The sequence below is a fragment of the Ascaphus truei genome, chromosome 2, assembly GCF_040206685.1.
Source record: "Ascaphus truei isolate aAscTru1 chromosome 2, aAscTru1.hap1, whole genome shotgun sequence".
Taxonomy (NCBI): Eukaryota; Metazoa; Chordata; class Amphibia; order Anura; family Ascaphidae; genus Ascaphus; species Ascaphus truei.
This window is the reverse complement of record NC_134484.1, coordinates 45,569,870-45,589,121: the sequence shown is the minus strand read 5'-3', so window position 1 is coordinate 45,589,121 and position 19,252 is coordinate 45,569,870. Positions and strand designations below refer to the sequence as shown.

The 19,252-nt window shown below is 48.1% G+C and overlaps 1 long non-coding RNA gene across 3 annotated transcripts in view; it reads right to left on the bottom strand.

Moving 5' to 3' along the window:
* The window catches only part of LOC142488498 (uncharacterized), a 37,749-nt gene that overhangs the window by 7,542 nt on the left and 10,955 nt on the right, over window positions 1–19,252 (bottom strand). For 2 of the 3 annotated variants that reach the window (XR_012799443.1, XR_012799445.1), the window contains exon 2: window positions 17,576–17,639. This is a non-coding gene — a long non-coding RNA (uncharacterized LOC142488498). Of the gene's footprint in view, window positions 1–16,994; window positions 17,131–17,575; window positions 17,640–19,252 lie in introns of those variants that run through there. The other variant, XR_012799444.1, reaches the window with a different exon arrangement.

Genomic DNA, 19,252 nt, shown 5'->3' with positions numbered 1-19,252 from the left:
TGCATGTAATTAAAAAGCTTCTGAGACAGAGCCCAAAATCTAGTCTAGAAAATGATGGGGAAAAACCATCAACAACATTTCAAACAATTTTCTGAAGCTTTGTAATTTGTACCAGTTTTTAACATTCGTACATGACCCCAATTGACACATAGCCCGATGCTTATACAGTATTTAGTTTTTTTTTTTAATTAAAAATGATTAAAAAAGAGAATAGAAAAAAAGGTCTGTTATTATGGAAAAATGTATCATTCTGCTTCATGCTCCTTAGGTAATGTAATGATAGATTTCTGCAATTCTGATGCAGCTAAGGCTGCCCGATTGTACAGCAAAAACAGCACAAGATTTAGCAAAGGAAAGAAGTCCACAGAAAGTACGTTTCTCTATGATAACTCTGGCGCAGCGGAGAAACTTTGAATTATGACCTCTTTGTATGTTGGACTGTAGTTAGAAGCCGTATAGCTACTGATCTCTATCTAAATGTTATGAACTTTTTTCAGTGATCTTACAAGAAAAAAAGTGTTGCACTTGTGATTGCACAGAGACATTTTATGACATCTAAATGTCACCCACAACGCACATCTTGGCTTTGTTAAGCATTATATTGACGTTGTAGGGGTAATTTATTTAAGCCTCCTACCCCTACTGCCAAACTGGGGGGGGGGGGGGAAGCAACACCAAATTTATTAAAGAAAAGCCATATGGAAATCAATGTTTCTGCCCCAGTTATGACCTGATTTTGCAGCCTATAGCCTTTGATAAATGTCGCCCTGCACGTTTAACAATTGCAGGTTGAATAGTTTACGGTCCTGTAGTTTGCTGTAGACATTACTGTAGTGGTGTTCCCCTGCTCCCCCCCCCCCGTTGTACCTCCGTTGCGGGTGCTGTAGTGACGAGCAGCAGACCCGCTGGCAATTCAGGAGGGTGGGGGCGGAGCAGGGAGCGCTCCGGTGCTTTGGCGGCTCCGTGGCGGCCCGGAAAGCATAGGGCGCCGCCATGTTTGATCGTTGCGCATGCGCAGTGCAGATGTGCGGCGGGGCGCCCTGGTAGGTCGCGCATGCGCAGTGTAAGCGCGCGAACGGCTGGCCAATAGAGAGGAGGCTCTGAGGTGAGACTACAATTCCCATGAGCCTCAGTAGGGGCATGTGATGCCAGGGAGCGAATAGGAGTGAAGGGATTGCTGGCAGGCAGGAAAGGGAAGCGTGGGGGAGAGACCACGCTAGCAGAGGGTCCTGGAGGAGCAAGGGGGGAGGAGGTGTGTGTTGCAGGGGGTCAGTGACCCACTGCATAGGCCAGAGATTCCCCTTAGGCCCTAGTGCAGACCCTGAGTCACCACCAGCTTGTGGTACTGCATGGAACAGCCATAGATAGAGACAGCATACCCTTTACTGTAGTAGCGGACAGGGACACAGTATTCTTGTGCTGCCAGTGGTTTGGGATCAAGCTGCTGGAGTCAAGCAACTACTCGTGAGAGACTACGCTGGATCGGCGAATCCTTTGCGAAGTACTGTTACCGGCTACTGGAGCGGTCAGAAGGTAGTATATAAGTGCACCAACACCGGTACCTGCATGCGCTCATCCCGCCTTGGGGAGGGTTCTTTGGGGACACTGAGGGTTAAGTGAGCAAGGGACTGGTCCAGTACATTGGACACGGTGTGGGCTCACAGGGTGGTGGGTAAAGGACATTATTCCAAGGTGGAGTGTGGCAAGGCCACTGATATCTAATTATTGCCTTGCTATATATATGTATGCACTGTGGTTATACGGGTGATATGTGTATGTTCATGCTCTGCATTCAATTAATAGTAAAAGGTTACACGTTGTGGATTATTATCATTATTCTTGTCCAGAGGAATCTTACTTATTGGGGATCCTGGGCAAGTGGAGGCGCTGCCAAGTACATATTGTTACCCCAGGCTCCCAGTTAGCAGAGGCCCAGATCTCGCTGAGCCAGCAAGTATATACAGCATTAGAAGTCTCTCTATATCAGCAGGAAAGGGGGCTACATTACATTGTAGTGGATCTTTGGTAAGCTTCTTTACGTATAATGTAAATGCAGATGTTTTCGTTTGCTAAAGATTTTTATTTCAAGATTTTTGGAGTACACCGGTTTATCTAGGAATGGGTAAAGGGATGTAGCAGGATAATGCTATGCGGATAGATAAATATGGGCCTCATAGCAGGCCATTTATAATCTGATAGATTTATGATTTTTACACATTATTAAAAGTAATCACTAGTTCTACAGTGCGTTTCCTTTGGTAACCATTATGGCTTCCAGAAAAAGATAGTGGGCCTCATTCTAAAGATTTGATAATCAATTTATCGAGGCTTTTGATCAGCTATCGCAAAATTTTACTATGTAGCTAATCTGAAAGCCTCAATAACTTGGGTAAATCGCACGGGGAAAGCAATTTTTGGCGAGTTCTCGCTTCTGGCAAAACACTGCGCCGGAGCTGCAAAACATCTGGAAATTGCATTTTTTCTGATATCACGCTATTCTAGTGTAGCAGGGTAGTCGTCTGCACCTCAGGGGGGAGCTGATGCAGCTCTTCAGACTCCTATACGGAGGTGCGGCGGCCATGTTGGTACTCACAAAACGACTGGGTTGAGGATATCCCCTCCTGGAACAGAATATCCTCTGGAGTACAGCAAGGGTATGGGAGAACTGCCGGAGACCGTGGAGGAGAAAGTTGTGTCCTGGGTGCCAGTAAGGCTGTCTAGGACTAGGCCAGAGGAAACCCCGTAGGCCCGAGTTAGGCCCTGAGCCACCCTAGCTGACTGTTGTAGGGACGGCCATATTTCAGGGACTTGCCTGTTAGCTGGGTCGTCCGCGGAGCGGAACAACGTGCAGGGGAGGATCCCCAGGTCTGGAGGAACGACCACGCAGCCGCCGGAAGTAAGGAGGAAAGGGGTTTTGTTGGGTGGCCCTCCAACGTGAGATCACGGATGCGGTTCCTGTTATTCTGAGAAAAGATTCCCTGGTTATATCTGTGTAACCAGGAAGGTGCCATGCATCCATGCCCCTGACGAAGTGACTAGCGTCATGAAACGCGTAGGGTGGTCTTGCGACTATTGAGAGCATTGTGAACATTGAGAGCAGTGGTGCCGATTTCCTGCATCCTTTCCCCCTATCAAATATTGCTTGGGGAGGTGGTTTGGCTATACGCCGCAACTGCAGACAACATTCGGGACCCTCAGTGACAGCGCACATGTGAGTGACGTCATCTGGATGCGACGTGACCAGCGGGTCTGTGAACGGAGCAACAGGCTGGCGTGACGATGGCATCTGAGCCCTGAGAGCACATTGGAGCCTCCAGATTTGGATGCAGCACGGAGGGAGAGACACAGTTGCTATCAACGCTGTTTGTTAGCTGCCCTGACGTGAGTAGGATTACAATTTTACATCACTGGATGGGATCTCCACAGCTCATGTTCCTTATGTCCATTTAGACATTTGATTTGTCTTTGTATAGGTTTTTATTCTTAGTATTAAATAGAACAATTTATTTTTTTAGTCATTCTGTGTTATGAGTGTGTGGATGTAATTTGTTGCGTCTCTTTGTAGTTTTATTGTTTTATACCAGTGTAGCACTATGATTTTTTTCTTTGCTTATCTCCACATGTTATGAGACATCAATCAAGAATCATCCAATATTGATAGGACACCGAGGACTGGTCTCACAATTGATCTGTGACCACTTTAGGTGTTGTATGGTAAATCTAGGCGCCAGTCGTTTTGTGTTTTTTTTTTATTCCTACCTCAGCCCTGCGGGTCCGCCTCCTGATTTGAGACGAGCACCGTCACAATTGGCTGCCCTATCCAATATTTCACCTTAACATACAAGTCTGGTCCTAAGAACATTGGGGCTGACGCTCTGTCCAGGCGGCTGGGACTAAATCCAGCTTCTGAAGATGAAGAATGGGAAGAAATACCTGGCCCTGGAATTCGTGCCATGTGTTCTACAACAGCCATATTGGAAGGGAAAATAGCCTTCTCTGAACTTTGAGTGGTGGATTCTCTGGGACGTCGATCCGATGTGCTTCTGGCTGCAGTCCCTGTCAATGGCGGGAAGATCTATAATAAGATGGAAGGATATCATTGAAGCTCAGATGGCTGATCCAGTGTGTGGCCTTCTGCATCGGGCAGTACAAAAACAGAACCCCACATTGATTAAGTGTGCTCCTGGGAATACGATTGCTCTTCTCATGAAGGAATAGGACAAATTCCAATTATACAATGGTCTGCTATACAGAGTGGTCCCTTACCATAACCATCCGGATTGGAGACAGTTTGTTCCCCCAAGGAAACTGCAATATATGGTTCTGAGGTCGCTGCATTACCACCATGGACATTTGGGAGTGGAGAAGAGACCGGTTGTACTGGCCAAAAATGAGGGAATCTGTGGAGCAACATTGCCAAAAATGCTTGAGGTGCATTCAGAGAAATACATTGCCTACACAGGCAGCTCCAATGGGCCATCTAAAAAGTTATGGTCCCATGGACCTTCTGTGTATAGAGCCAGATTCCAGGGGCATTGGAAACGTTCTGGTGGTAACCAATTATTATACCAGATATGCACAGGCCTTCACACCAAAGATCAAAAGGCCATAACCGTGGCTAAAATACTTAGGTACTTAGTTTACTACGGACTGCCTAAAGGATGTATTCTGACATGGTTCGCGACATTGAGAACAGACTCATAAAAGAACTGTTGAAGTTGCTACAGATTGAGAAATCTTATACGACCCCTTATCACCCTGAAGGTGATGCCTTACCCGAACGGTTCAATAGGGCTTTGCTTGATATGCTGGGTACATTACCAGACAAAGAAAAGGCAAGTTGGAGCAAAAATGTAGAACACCTGACGCATGACTAAAACTGTACCCCTGCTTGAGTCCACTGGTTTCTCCCCTACTTTATAATGTTCGGTAGAGAAGCTAGGCTACCTGTGGACATCTGTCTGGGAATCTCTACTGATGAAGTGCCCAATGTGGCACACTACCAATACATTAAGAGACTGAAAGCCAATCTCCACAGAGTGTATCAGTTAGCTGAAGGGACCACCGCTAAGCTGAATTAAAATAATAAAAGATGATACGACTGCAAGGTGTGCTATCAAGAACTTAGCCCTGGGGACAAGGTCCTACTGAGAAATCTGCAAGTCCCAGGAAAACACAAACTGGCTGTCAAATGGAGAGATAGCCGTTTTGAAGTAGAATCCCAGCTGCCTGGGATCCCTGTATATCGTATAAAGGATTCGGAGGGTAGGGTAAAAGTCTGGCATAGAAACCATTTACTGCCTATTCCTCAAGTAGATGAGAATGATCAATCGGACCCCTCCACAGATATGCCAGGTTATTTGCTGTACACATTTATGTTCCCGTCTATACCGGGATCCCCACGGGTAGAGGCGCTGCACCTAGCACCCCCCAAGCTCCCAAAGGACCGGAGGCTCAGGCCTTCTGTGAGCCTACAGGTTAGCACCATAACATCCATCGTCTGCAAATCTCCCTTAGGGGGGGGGGGGGGGAAGGGTGTTATACTAGTAATTCAGATTAGATAATCCGAGCTCTGGAATTGTGTATTTATCAAAGATTTATCTCGGCAGCCCAAGGGTGGCAAGATGGGATCTGCAAGCAGGACTTTGGGAAAAAAAACAGCATTTTTCCTGCATTGGATTGAAGCAAGGGGTCTCCCGAGCTGATACACATTAATACCAGCACTGGCGACCCCCAGCATCAATCCGATGCATGAAAAATGCATTTACTGCCGGTTCATTAACTTAGCGGCCAACCGCGAATGCAATGAGGGGGTTAACTACCAGTGCCATGTTTATTGTGGGTAGCAGGGGTGGGTGAAGGTGGTATTTGGTCCATGGTGGGTGTTTAGGCCTTGCGGGGGGTTGCGGGAGGAGTTAACCCCTTCATTACCATAGCGGTTAATACCACAAAGTTAATGAAGGTATTAACCATCCTACTATGCACCCGGTAGGTATAAATACCCACCGCGGGCCAAATGTTACCTTTACCCATCCCTGCTACCCACAATAAACATTAAAAAACACAACAACCCTACGACCCACCTCCTGTACCCCCAACAACCCCCCTAAAACATACAGTACAGTAATGGGCAAAATTACTATTATCCAGATGTGGATAATAGGGCATTTGCCCATTTCAAATAAAACATCAGCCAGCATAAAGTAAATAAAACTTGCACTTACCCCTTCCAGAATGAAGGCTGTCCTCATCCTCATCACATCTTTGTCCTCCTTTGTCAGCAACAGTAACATTACAATAAAAAAATACAATATATTGCCCCCTAACCCCTTACATTACCTTAGCAGTGAGTAACCAATTAAGGGATCGCACAGGGAGAACTTTGAGAGAGGCTGAGATTAGTTTTTCTGCTGTCCCGAGCGGTTTATGCATTTTCCTGCCGCACGGTTTGAGTTGGGTTCAGATTCTTTCTGAATACCGTGATGTCAGGATCGCAACTAGGTCCCGCCTCTCGGATGCGTCACACAACAATACCTGCGGTGCACGCAGACCTCGGTCTGCACGTGCGTGGCACCCGAACACCGCGCTCACAGAGTTTTCTTCCCGTCATGGCATCATGGCGCTTGGCGTCGCGCCCGCCTCACATCATGCCCCCCTGCGCATGCATGCACACCGTGCGACAGGTAATCTCAAGAAAGGTATCAGCTGCCTCTCCTCTCACATGCAGCCAATCTTGTTTCCTCCTATCGGCTGGTATCCTATGCATGACAACACTCTCCTGCTGCCCCGATTAGTTCCTACCTCCTTTATTACTCTGCCTGTTCCTTGCCCGATCTGTGTTGTGACCCCTGCTTGAACCTGGACCCATGTCTTCTGTACCCCTGAACTTCAGCATGTTTTTTAAACCACTCTCCTCTCTCCTACCCCGGACCACGGCAAGTTCCACGACATACCCGAACTCTCCTACCTGACCCAGCTACACTGACACTGACTCTGCACGGAACCTGGTCCCGTGGTTTTAGGGCGGCGGTTATATACATCCCCACCTCAGCCCCGTGTTCTAATCCAGTTTGTGGTGAGCACACGTTACAATATGCTCAGCCCAACAAACTTGGACCCTGCTTGGGTGGGTCAACGATTGTATGAATGAGGGTATGTTCAAGCAAGTGTGTGTTTTGTGGATGTATAGGGGGGAAGCAGTCTGTTTTGTTGGTGTTTGTGTGTTTGTGTGTGTCTGCAGTGTGTTTTGTGGGTGTAGAAGGAGGCTGCTGTGTGTGTGTGTGTCAGTGGGTGTAGACGGTGGATTAGGCCTGCAGAGTGTTTTAGTGTGTGTGTTTGTGGGTGTAGAGGGGGAGCGTCTGTGTGTGTGTGTTTTGTGAGTGTAGAGAGTGGAGGAGGGCGGCAGTGTATTTTGTGGTGTAGAGGAGGGGGGCTGCAGTGTGTAGGGGGGACTGCAGAGTGTGTTTGTGTATATAGAGGGGGCAGCAGTCTGTTTTGTTGTTGTGTTTTGTGAGTGTAGAGTGCAGTGTGTGTGTGTGTGTGTGTGTGTGTGTGTGTGTGTGTGTGTGTGTGTGTGTGTGTGTGTGTGTGTGTGTGTGTGTGTGTCAGTGGGTGTAGGGGCTGGAGGAGTGCTGCAGAGTGTTTTGGTGTGTGTGTGTGTGTGTGTCTGCATGCAGTTTTGTGGGTTTACAGTGGGCTGCAGTGTGTGTTTGCGGGTGTAGAGGGGGGCTGCTGTATGTGTGTGTGTGTGTATGTGTGTTCTGTGAGTGTAGAGGGTGGAAGAGGGTTGCAGTGTGTTTTGTGGGTGTAGAGGAGGGGGCTGCAGAGTGTGCTTGTGTACAGTATGTAACAACAGTGTTTCTCCCACCCGATCAGAGATTCTGCCATTACAGCGTGTATGGTGCATGCTACTGTACATAAGCAGGAGGGCTGAGTTGTCCGCTGATGTTTGTGGGGACACAGGACAGGCTTCTGGGGTACATACCCAACATAGATCTCTAGTGGTACAGCACCTCCATCTGCCGCAGGCTCCAGATGTATGGAGGCAATCTCCTACAGTAGAACACAATTCCCTCTCCTTCCCCAGAAAAATTACACACCAGGCAGGAGGTGTGAATAACTGGAACAGGTTTATTCTGTTCAGCTCAAGGCAGTCACTGCAGGCTTCTGCCCAATGCAGTCTCTGGGTTGGTATCCAGCTGTAGGATGGGTCAAGGGCCCCCGCAGGAGTCCTTGCTCTTCTCTGATCCTCTATCAGGATCAGGGGAAAGATACACACTCACTCTCCCCCTAGGGGAAGAGGAACAGGAAAGGCCAGTATTCAGGCAACCTGTGTGTGACCTGCCTCTCTCAAGTGGGGAGATGCACTGACTAAATTTGGTCGGCAATCCCCTAAGTACAGCCAGGAGGAGGGCACCAGGTCTGACCCAGGATTGGGTAGAACCTCTTCCGCTGTCGCTCAAGAGTACTGCTTGGAGTGGGGAAAACCCATGATAAGTACTGGCAGGCCTGCTCTAACCAGGACTTACTGCCAGGGAGGCAGACTGGTAGCCAAGAACCAGTCCTGGCTACATGTATATAAAGGGGGGTTGCAGTGTGTTTGTGTGTATAGGGGGGGAGCTGCAAAGTGTGTGTGTATATAGAGGGGGGCTGTATTTATGTACAATTTCATTTTAATAAAGACGTACAGTAAAATAATGTAGACAATAATGCTGATAAAAATCTATATGACTAGTGTCTATTTTTTAATAAAGTGTCTATTTTTGTAATGAAAAATGTAAAAGATGTGTAGCCAGGGTCCCTCCGGTCCCCTTGACTCCCGGTTCTCTTCCCCCTTACCTCAAGCTTTGCGGGGGCAAGCGCATCGCTGGGGGCGAGCACATCGCCCGGGGCTCCCGGTGGCAGCTGCGGCAGGACGCCGCCATGTTTAATGTGTCTGCGCATGCGCGGAGGATTGCGCATGCGCAGAGGCGACCCGGCAGCCATTTCAGTGTCGCGCATAAACGGCAGACATAGCGGTCACAATGATAGAAAGGCTCACAAGGGACAACAATTCCCAGCAGCCATGGGGCTGGAGCACAGGTGACTCATTATAGCCAATAGGGCACTAGGATTCCCTGCAGCTGGGAATAGATACATTGTTGTGTGCAGAGTCAGTTAGGAGTTAGAGCTGGGAGTGAGACAGGGGAGGTTGTGTGTGCAGAAGTTCAGGGACCCAGTGCACTAGGTCCGTAAACCCCTAGGCCCCCAGCTAGGCCCTGAGACATTGTAGGAGTTTGTTGCTGCTGTAGAGAAGGCCCTTGCAGGTAGGAAATTTGCCCTTTAAGCAGTGAGTTATAGTCAGGGACACAGCTGTGTGCAACGTGGCCTGGCAAGTTTGGTCTGGGACCAGACCTATTCAGGAGAGACTGTCTTCAGGTTGGGATCGTCCGGCGGGACACCTACCCACGTGGAGGCGGATTCATCCCGGGATCGGCGGATCCTTTGCGAAGAGATCAGCGGGCCCGGGTGCTGGCGCACTGGGCAGGTATAGTAATAAGCACACCAACAGAGTATACACACATTGTGGGCAGCGCTGTCTCACATACCAGGGAGGTTGGATGTGGGACTTTGGGGTTGCAGTGGACACGGTGTGTATTCTGAGGCCAGAGTCACGTTTAGTATGAATAGCCCAGATAGCTTCAACTCGTTCCTGTTACAAGCACAACAAGTACTTTGTCTTTTCTTCACTTTATTAGTGAAAGCATAGATTCACAAAGGCACTTGTGGAAGATGGTGTTGTGAGAGGATGTCTCTATAGTAAGCGTGCTTGATAGTAGGGAAAGGTGAAAGGGATAAGGCCTTGCCAGTAGAGAGATAACAGAACGTACTCACTCAGCCCATGTTGGAAGTAAAAGGAAGTGTGAGGGAATTCTGGGTAGCAGGAATAGTCTTGGGACAGACTATCTGGAAACAAACAAGAGGGGAGGGCGGAATAGCCCATTCTGAGAAGAATCTCAGAGGTTGCTGTAGCAACTCACTGGCTATCTGCTCACAGGCAGAAAGGGCAACATATTGATACATCCCACAGGCACGGTGTGTGTATGTGGAACAAATGCATGCAGCTAAACTTAAGGAGCTGACAAGCAGAAGAGAGGTCAGGCAGAAATATGACTCTTGTTCCATGATAGTGTGGGGTATGGGGTTACAGCCCTGCGAGGTGACTGGGTAGTTGTACAATTCGGGGTACAGAGTTAAACTGTTACTGATGTTATTGTCTGTTGCCTATACAGTAACTGTTATATTGTGGGTCTGTTCCAGTAAAGCCATTTTCTATTTTACTAAGCTGTGTGGTTCATTGTAAGAGTGTCCTGTGAGGGGCTGCTCCCACTCTGCTGGGATCTCTCACAGGTGGAGGCGCTGCACCATATTGTAAGTGGTAAGAGTAATTCACCCCAGGCTCCCAGTAGCGGAGGCTTATGCTCCTGCGAGCCAACAGGTAAAAGGGCAGCACCAGTAGCTATTTACAGCCCACACCCCTGATCTCACTTAGTGGTGGGGGAAACAGGGCTACATAAGTTATAATAATAATAATAGCATGTTCTTGTATAGTGCTGCTAGATTTATGTAGCGCTTTACAGAGACATTTTGCAGGCACAAGTCCCTGCCCCGGGGAGCTTACAATCTATGTTTTTGATGCCTGAGGCACAGGGAGATAAAGTACTTGCCCAAGGTCACAAGGAGCCAACACTGGGAATTGAACCAGGTTCCCCTGCTTCAAACTCAGTGCCAGTCAGGGTCTTTACTCACTGAGCCACTCCTTCTCCCAATTTTTTTAAAAATTACCCTACATTTAGCCTATAATAGTAATAATCCCCTCAGAACAGGACATTACTGACCAATAATGCCCTGGCTGGGTTAAAGTCCCTCGGCTTTGCCTCGGGCCTTCAACTCTTCCAGCATTATTGGCCAGTAATGCCCTGTTCTTCTGGGATTATTACTTAAACAATTGCAGGAAAAGCGATTACAACACTTCATAAACCCTCAGACCGCCAGAGAACCACCAAACCAACCAATCAGGGAAGAGCCTGTGCTCTGACCACTACCTGTGCACCCATCACAGGTGTGGTTAACCCTTTCCCTTCACACGAGAGAGAGAGAGAGAGAGAGAGAGAGAGAGAGAGAGAAATACATATATAGTGTCAATATGCCGTCCTCCAGGGCCAGTACAGACTAATTGCCGGGCCTACCATTTTTGCTCTAGAAAGAGTTGCCAAATTATTTAAAATGAGCCTTTGTTCACACACTTGTTCAAAGAACTGCCCGCTGAAAGAGAAAAGAAAAAACTCAGCAACGCCGTGCCTAGTACAAAACTATCTATGCAGGAAACTGCTCAAGTACCTCGGGATGTATGCAAATAGTGTTATATTCATTGTTTGTCTTTCAGCTTTAATGTATGAACTTACTCTGCTCCACTTTCGCCTTGTGAACGCCAACTTGCTATTTGAGAAGTGTCATTAGGAGAAGAGAGAGTGAGGAAAAAGATGGCATATGCAAAATATGTACGGTGACCAGATTAGCCGGGACAGTCCCGGTTTTTAGTGAGCTGTCCCGGTGCCCCAAAAATTGTGAAAGTAGAAAAACGGGGAAGGTCCCCACGTGGAAGCTGCAAATATGGCAAGTGCTGTATACTAAAAGAATCACATAGACCGGCATAAAAAATAAGGCATAGAATGTCCCGTAATGATATCCGATGTTATGTGTGGGTCTGTGTAACCCCCACCTCACCTGTGAGATATCGGGATACTCTCCGACATAGCCGATGGTGCCAACCCCCCGTGTTGGATGGAATAAAACCCTCCTCGCTCAGATATGCGGTTATGGCTCCCCGATGTAACAGGACTGGCTGTTGGTAGTAGAGACCTGCAAGCAGAGTCTCCCGCCGCCTTACCGGGTGCCCGATGGTGATACCGCGATGTATCCGTCCGACGGAGTCTGGGGGGTGGTGGTCACTGCAGGAGGAACGGTGAGCGATCCAAGGCTGTAGCCGTTCGTCCCCGTAAGCTGTGGTTCGTCCCGGAACAGGTGAGGAGTAGGGGTGTGGACCACACACTGGCTCAAAAACCGGATCCACTCTGCAGCTCCTGGAGGAAATCCTCTGATGACAACAGCTGCTCTGCAAAGATTAGTACCGGAGCGTGCTGCAACACCACTGGAACAAAAATAGAAAAGGAGAAAAAAGCGGAGCACTGCCAACAAATGAAGAAAAAGGGCTGGGGCAAAAATAAAGATTATTTATTGGGCATAATGGCCAAAAAGACAAACACACATGGTTAAAAACTCTGACGCGTCAGAGTTTTTAACCATGTGTGTTTGTCTTTTTGGCCATTATGCCCAATAAATAATCTTTATTTTTGCCCCAGCCCTTTTTCTTCATTTGTTGGCAGTGCTCCGCTTTTTTCTCCTTTTCCAAAAATTGTGAAATTGTCCCAGTTTAGCTGGGACAGTCCTGGTTATTATTATATGTTGTATATTTAGTGTTTGTATATGTTGAATATAAATGTGTATTTGTAGATGGTATGTGTGTGTTAAACTAATGTTACATGTTTGGTATGTGTGTATATGGGGAGAGAGGATGGAGAGGGAGTGGGAGTGGGGGAGACAGAGGATGGAGAGGGAGTGGGGGGAACAGAGGATGGACAGGGAGTGGGGGGGTGAGAGGATGGAGAGGGAGTGGGGATGAGAGGCAGTGGGGGTGGGGAGAGGATGGAGAGGGAGTGTGGGGGAGAGGGAGTTGGGGGGGGAGAGGATGGAGAGGCAGTGAGGGAGGTGAGAGTATGCAGAGGGAGTTGGGGGGGAGAGAGGATGGAGAGGCAGTGGGGGAGGTGAGAGGATGCAGAGGGAGAGGGGAAGGGAGAGAGGAGGGAGTGGGGATTAAGAGGGAGTGGGGGGGAAGATGGAGAGGGAATGGAGGGAGAGAGGATGGAGAGGGAGTGGGGGAGAGGTTGGGGAGGCAGTGAGAGGAGAGAGGGTGGAGAGGGAGTGGGGATGAGAGGCAGTGGGGGTGGGGAGAGGATAGAGAGGCAGTGGGGGGAGAAAGGAGGGAGAGGGGGGAGATAGGATGGAGTGGGAGTGGGGGGAGAGAGGTTGGAGAGGCAATGGGGAGAGAGGATGGAAAGGGAGTGGGGGGCGAGGATGGAGAGGGATTAGGGAAGAGAGACAGGATGCAGAGGGAGTGGGGATGAAGAGGGAGAGGATAGAGAGGCAGTGGGGGGAGAGAGGATGGAGAGGCGGTGGGGAGAGAGGATGGAGAGGGAGTTGGGGGGAAAGAGGATGGAGAGGGAGTGGGGATGAGAGGCAGGAGGGGTGGGGAGAGGATGGAAAAGGAGTGGGGAGAGAGGACGGAGATGGAGTGGTGATGGAGAGGGAGTGGGGGGGAGAGAGGCAGTGGGGGGAGAGAGGTTGGAGAGGGAGTGGGGGGAGAGGATGGAGAGGGAGTGTGGGGGGAGAGAGAATGGAGAGGGAGTGGGGGGTGAGAGGATGCAGAGGGAGTAAGGAAGGAAGGGAGGACGGAGAATGAGTGGGAGGGAGAGAGGATGTGGAGGGAGTGGGGGGAGGAGAGAGGATTGGGGGAGGAGAGAGGATGGGGGGAGAAGGAGGAGAGAGAATGGGGGAGAGGGAAAAGAGGGGATAGGGGGAGAAGGAGGGAGAAGGAAGAGAGAGGATGTGGGAGGGGAGAGGGAGGATGGGGGGAGAGGAAAAAAAGCAACAACAAAAAAAAGGGGGGGAGCGCAGTTTGATTTAATTTGTTTTATAAATATTTTTTAATGTGTCCCTGTTTTTCCCTTCTCAATAATAAGGTCACCGGAACAACCCTTCCCAATGCTATACAGTCACACACGGAGTCACACACAGTATCACACACACACACAGTCACACTCACACACACAGTCATGCACTTACGCAGCCACACACAGGCTCACATAGACGCAGTCACACACATGCTCACACACTCGCACAGTCACACACAGAGACACACACAAACACAAGGAATTCACAGTTACAGGTGCGCCGACGAGTATTCTAAAACTTGCCTTAAACTTGCCTTGGAAAATCTGGGGCTATCACCAACAAGAGCCAGGTACACGCTGGGTACACGCTGGGTACATGTTGCAACATTTCAGTGACATTTCTGCAGACAGACTAATGACCCATCGGATGAACAGAGCAGGGGTCCCTGGCAGTCCCATTCAGTTTGAATGGGACTGCCAGGGACCCCCGCTGTTAATCCGATGGGTCATTAGTCTGTCTGCAGAAATGTCACTGAAATGTTGCAGCATGTACCCAGCATGTACCCAGCATGTACCTGGCTCTTGTTGGTGATTGCCCCAGATTTGTTTTAGAATACTCGTCGGCACCACAGTAGTATAAATATAGAAGTGCAAATAGCTAAAACAGAGGTGTGTGCCAAGCTTCTTTGCGTTTTGTCACTGACATGGTGATGTTTTTAATTAAAAATCAAAACACAATCACAAATACAATTTCTGTGACAAAACAGTGATAAAAGACAAAGAAGTTTCACTTAAAATGCGCATGCTCGGCACACACACACACACACACACTTTTGTTACCCTACATTTGACACTTCCACAAGAAAACAATAGGGCAGTTCATGAAAATAACATTTTCTTTGCATTGAATTACCCCTTCTCCTACTCAAAGGTTTCATCACACAGTTTTGCACTAGTGGTAGTTAATTCGCTATTGTTTTCCTCATGACTGTTCTGCTGGTGGCACACAAACCTAATATTAATGAATATTGGATGAGGTAGACGTAAAGATTTGGCAAATAACATGCAAGGGTAAAAATGGGTGACATTACAAGTGTTTCCCTCCCTGCCCGGCTTCCTGAGGAGGCTACAGCGTTGTGTGTTGTGTATATGGCTACTCCGCATGGTTTACCTTGACTCAAGGTACTGGAATTCATGCGGCTGGGCGATGAGGTAGCAAGGATGAATAATAATGGGCGCCAGGAATCTTTATAGCACAACTGTTATGTATTCGTGTCCCCAAACATCAGGACAGTTCATCCATGTATTGACACGTTGCACTGTATTTTACATCAGACATACATGAGTACTGTTCTTCAATCAATGCCCTTGCTTAACACTTGAATGAAGGTGCATAGCTTGTTCCTTTACTGTGATCAGACCTGGACCCCACTCCTAATAATTGTGTGTAGCACACTTTCCCCCACCCCCTGGGAGATGTGTGGCTACGGTGTGTGAATGCGGTGCAATACCTGCTGGTGCCCAGGAGATCTGAGCCTCCGCTGCTGGGAACCTAGGGTTCACCTGAGTGATGCTCGGAATCGCTTCCACCTGTACGGGATTCTATTGTGTAGAATGACCCTGTTACAGGACACATAATAAATATACACGTGGTATAACAGAACAGTTTTACTATGCGCAGAGAAATATAATATACAGCCTACCCACCAGGCCATGCATGGCCATACCTTCCCACTGGATTCATTGTCCCCACAGTACCTAGGGGCACTTGGGCACCCACCCAAGCAGGTGTCCACAAAGTCAATGCCCTTCCCAATGTGTGGTACAGCGCTGCCCACTATAGTGTTTGATGGTGCACTTGCAGAGTTGGGTACCTGCTGGGTGTGTCCCCACACGGGCGTGCAGATTCTGTAGATGGGATCCTCGGATCCAAGATGGTCCTCTACAAAGCCTCCGCCTCTACGTTGGGTGGGTCCCGCGTGGAGAGTACCACCATACAATGTCTCTTTCAATAGAGGGTGGTCCGCAGTCACCGTGCAGCATCTCACTGTGTCCCTGACACTAATGTTGCTAAGCAGGGCAGTGTCCCTATCTGAGGAGCAAGTCCCTATAGGAGTCACAAGCTATGTGGGTGTCGGGGCCTAACAGGGGGTCTCTGGCCTAGTGCATGTGCCACAGACACATGCACATGCACATACCTTGTACCCCTTCATTGTCCCAGCTCCGACTGGCGTGGTCTTGAAAGCGCCAAAAGTATAAATTCCCTACTGCAGAGACTACTGGTGCCCTATTGGCTGCTGTGTTTCACCTGGCTTTCCGCCCCAGTGCATTCTGGAGCTTATAATTCACCCTGCGGAGTATCTACTAGCCCTATAGGCTATGGTGTAACAAGTGACCCTTCATAAGGTTCATGGGACATGTAGTCCCTGCTCAGAGCCTCCCTCTACATGGCCGTCGTTCGCGAGCACATCCATCATGGCGGCACCCTGCAGAGGGAGCGCCGGAGCCTCTGGCAAGGCCACCGCCATCCACAGCAGCTCACCCCAGCACTGGAAGACACTGTGCTAGTGCCGCACGCCGCCGCAATAGTCCCGGCACCCGCCGGACAATGAGAGGTAAGGGGACACAGAGGGAACCCTGCTATATGTGGAATATCTTTCCTCATTATTTTGGTAAAACCAGACCCATTGGGGATCCTAGCAGGTCCAATACCTTTAGCCATTATGGTTACTGCCACTTCAGCTTGAGAGGAATGTATATGCAGATCCACGTTTAGAGAAGATTCACCGGAAGCCGGGACTCCTTGTTACTGAGTCCCCTCTGGCGCATGCCGTTTCATACTTAGCACTTATCTTTGACTTCCTTGGTCATCTCTAGGGACCCTAACTGGCAAGGTTACTGTCCCTCTCTAGAACATAAAGTAGGGGGTCTGGTCTATTCTATTACTTTCAGAACATGGATTTCTACTCTCCCAGAGGCTCCTCTCCTCATGTCCTCCTGAAACCTAGCCTTCCAAAACCGTCTCTCACAAACAGTTTAGTTTTTTTAAACTACTTGCTAAAACGTTATATCCTTTGCCTACTGAGCCAAATTAAGTGTCATACTTCATTCTTTAATGGTATTTCTTGTTCTGGAACGAGCTATAATTTCCTTCAGCCTTTCAACATATTTCTACTTCTGAAACAGAGATAATTACACAGTTTGATGTAAAGTGTACACAAAGCAGCTTTTATTTGTTCACAATCCATCCCTATATGTTTACTGTCTTCACCAGTCTCATCTCTCTGGCAAGCGTTTATTTGCATGTGTTGCATTTAGTTCTTGTAAAGTTCCCTCGTGCAAATCACTGGAAAATGAGAATCTTAATATTGTGAAAAAAAAACAAATAATTCATAGTGACGAGAAATAGAAGACATTTTAGCTTCATAGGATGGAAATATAAAATATAATTAACCACACTGCTGCTGAGAGACAGTGAGTGGAGTAATTGACACATGATCTGGGATCACACACATGGAGTTGTTTAACCACCAGATAAAACCCTTGAACAATATTGATTTCTTTAATGGTAGCCCAATTCATCATTGTGCCAACGCTATAAACCCACAAATAAGAGGCTAATGTTACTCAAGAGACATGAACTTTAAACATAAAAGGTTTACATAGAAAACCAAATGCTGCCATGTGGTAATGATCTCAAACACTTTTAGATGGAGCCAGATTAAAACTAGGGTCCAGAAATGCACTCAGTCTGCTCTCCAGAGTGTTTCTTTATTAAAGGTGCATGCAAACAAACATATACTTACTGCAAGTGAAGAGGCGTCTGTCTTTGAGGCCCTTCAGATCCCACCTTTGCTTCTCTTTGAATCCCTGTGAATGTCAAATTACACTAAAATGTGAGGCTTCAATTTTGCAAGCACTACAACACAACTACCACAAACCATAAAACCCTGTACTAATCCCCTGCAGGTCCCTCATTCCACTTACAATTCCTTACTTCATGTTACACAAACGGCTTTTAGCCATATTGAAGTAAGGAATTGAAAGTGACATAAATGAAGTACAGGCCTTGCATCAGTGTCAATGAATGGTATTAGTTACTGTATGTATTTTTTTTCATAAGTATTTGATTAGTAACCCAGCACTAAGTGAATACAAATAATATTATTATTTGTATAACATTGGTAATTTTTTGGTATTCTTTGTTTTTTTTTTCATTTATTTGGGGTTTTCTAAAGAATTGATTCTATTGCATTTGGGCTTCTTGTGTGTTGATAACAGGATTTTAGTTTGTTGTTGCATGTTTAACACAATTCAAATAATAGTATGTAACTCTTGCACTGCCCACGAGCAAGACAGGACCCCGGTACTGAGGTGGGGAAGTAGTAAACCACACACCCACAACAGCAGAAGCGTATCTGGCAGGCGGATTGTCAAACGTTGTCGGGTCTGGGTTGGAGAGAGTTGGTTAGTTGATACTTGCCATGGTCTTGGGAATGGATAGTTCAGAATAGTCAAGTCTGTTAGCCGTGGTATGGGGTTGGAGAGATCAGAATCGTGGAAGTCCATATAGCCATGGTCTGGGGTTGGAGAGGTTAGAATCGTGGATGTCCGTATAGCCGTGGTCTGGGTTGGAGATATCCGCAGAGTCGAGGGTAAGCCGGGGTCAGTATCCAGAGGGGTTCCAAAGTCAAGCTGGGTTGGTACACGAAGGGTTAACGGCAAGAGAACACAGGGCAGGGAACAAGGCACAACGGACGCAGGAGCTCAAGGCTACAACAAGTTATGCTCAGCAATGTGGGAAAGATCTGCAGGGTATTTAACAGGAACCAGTAGCAAAGGAGGCGGAGCGGAGGCACAGCCTCTGTGGAGTCAATGATTGGCTGCAGGAGACAAGTGGGCTAAACGAGCACTTGTCACACAGATGGGGAGCGGTGCATGTCATCACATGCACGCCGCACGTGAGAGAAGCGCGACATGTCCGAGGGGGCTGAGCTAAGCTCTGTAGCACACTAGAAGAGCTGTGCGTGCGCGCTCTCTGTAAGCAGAGCGGGGTGCGCGCACGTGCTGGTGCCAGAGCGGAGGTCTGAGATAAGACAGGTAAGGAGGGAACACGTCGCAAAGGACGTGTTCCCCGATTCCTTACAGTCCCCGCCCCCCCTTTAGGATTGGCCTCAGGACGATTCCCGTAAGGCTTGTGTGGGAACCTGGCGTGGAATCGCTTTAACATTCCGGGAGCATGGATCTGACGAAGAGGTATCCATGAACGTTCTTCTGGTCCATAGGCTTTCCAGTGTACAACGAATTGAACACCTCCTCTGAAGTACAGTATCTGGAATAGATTATGGATTGAATTTGAAATTCTTCTTGACCATGTACGATGACAGGTAGAGGTTTAGGTGAGATGTTAGGTGAGTGAAGGCACGCCAAAATTTAGAGATGAACTGTGACCCCCGATCGGACACTATAGAGAGTGGGACTCC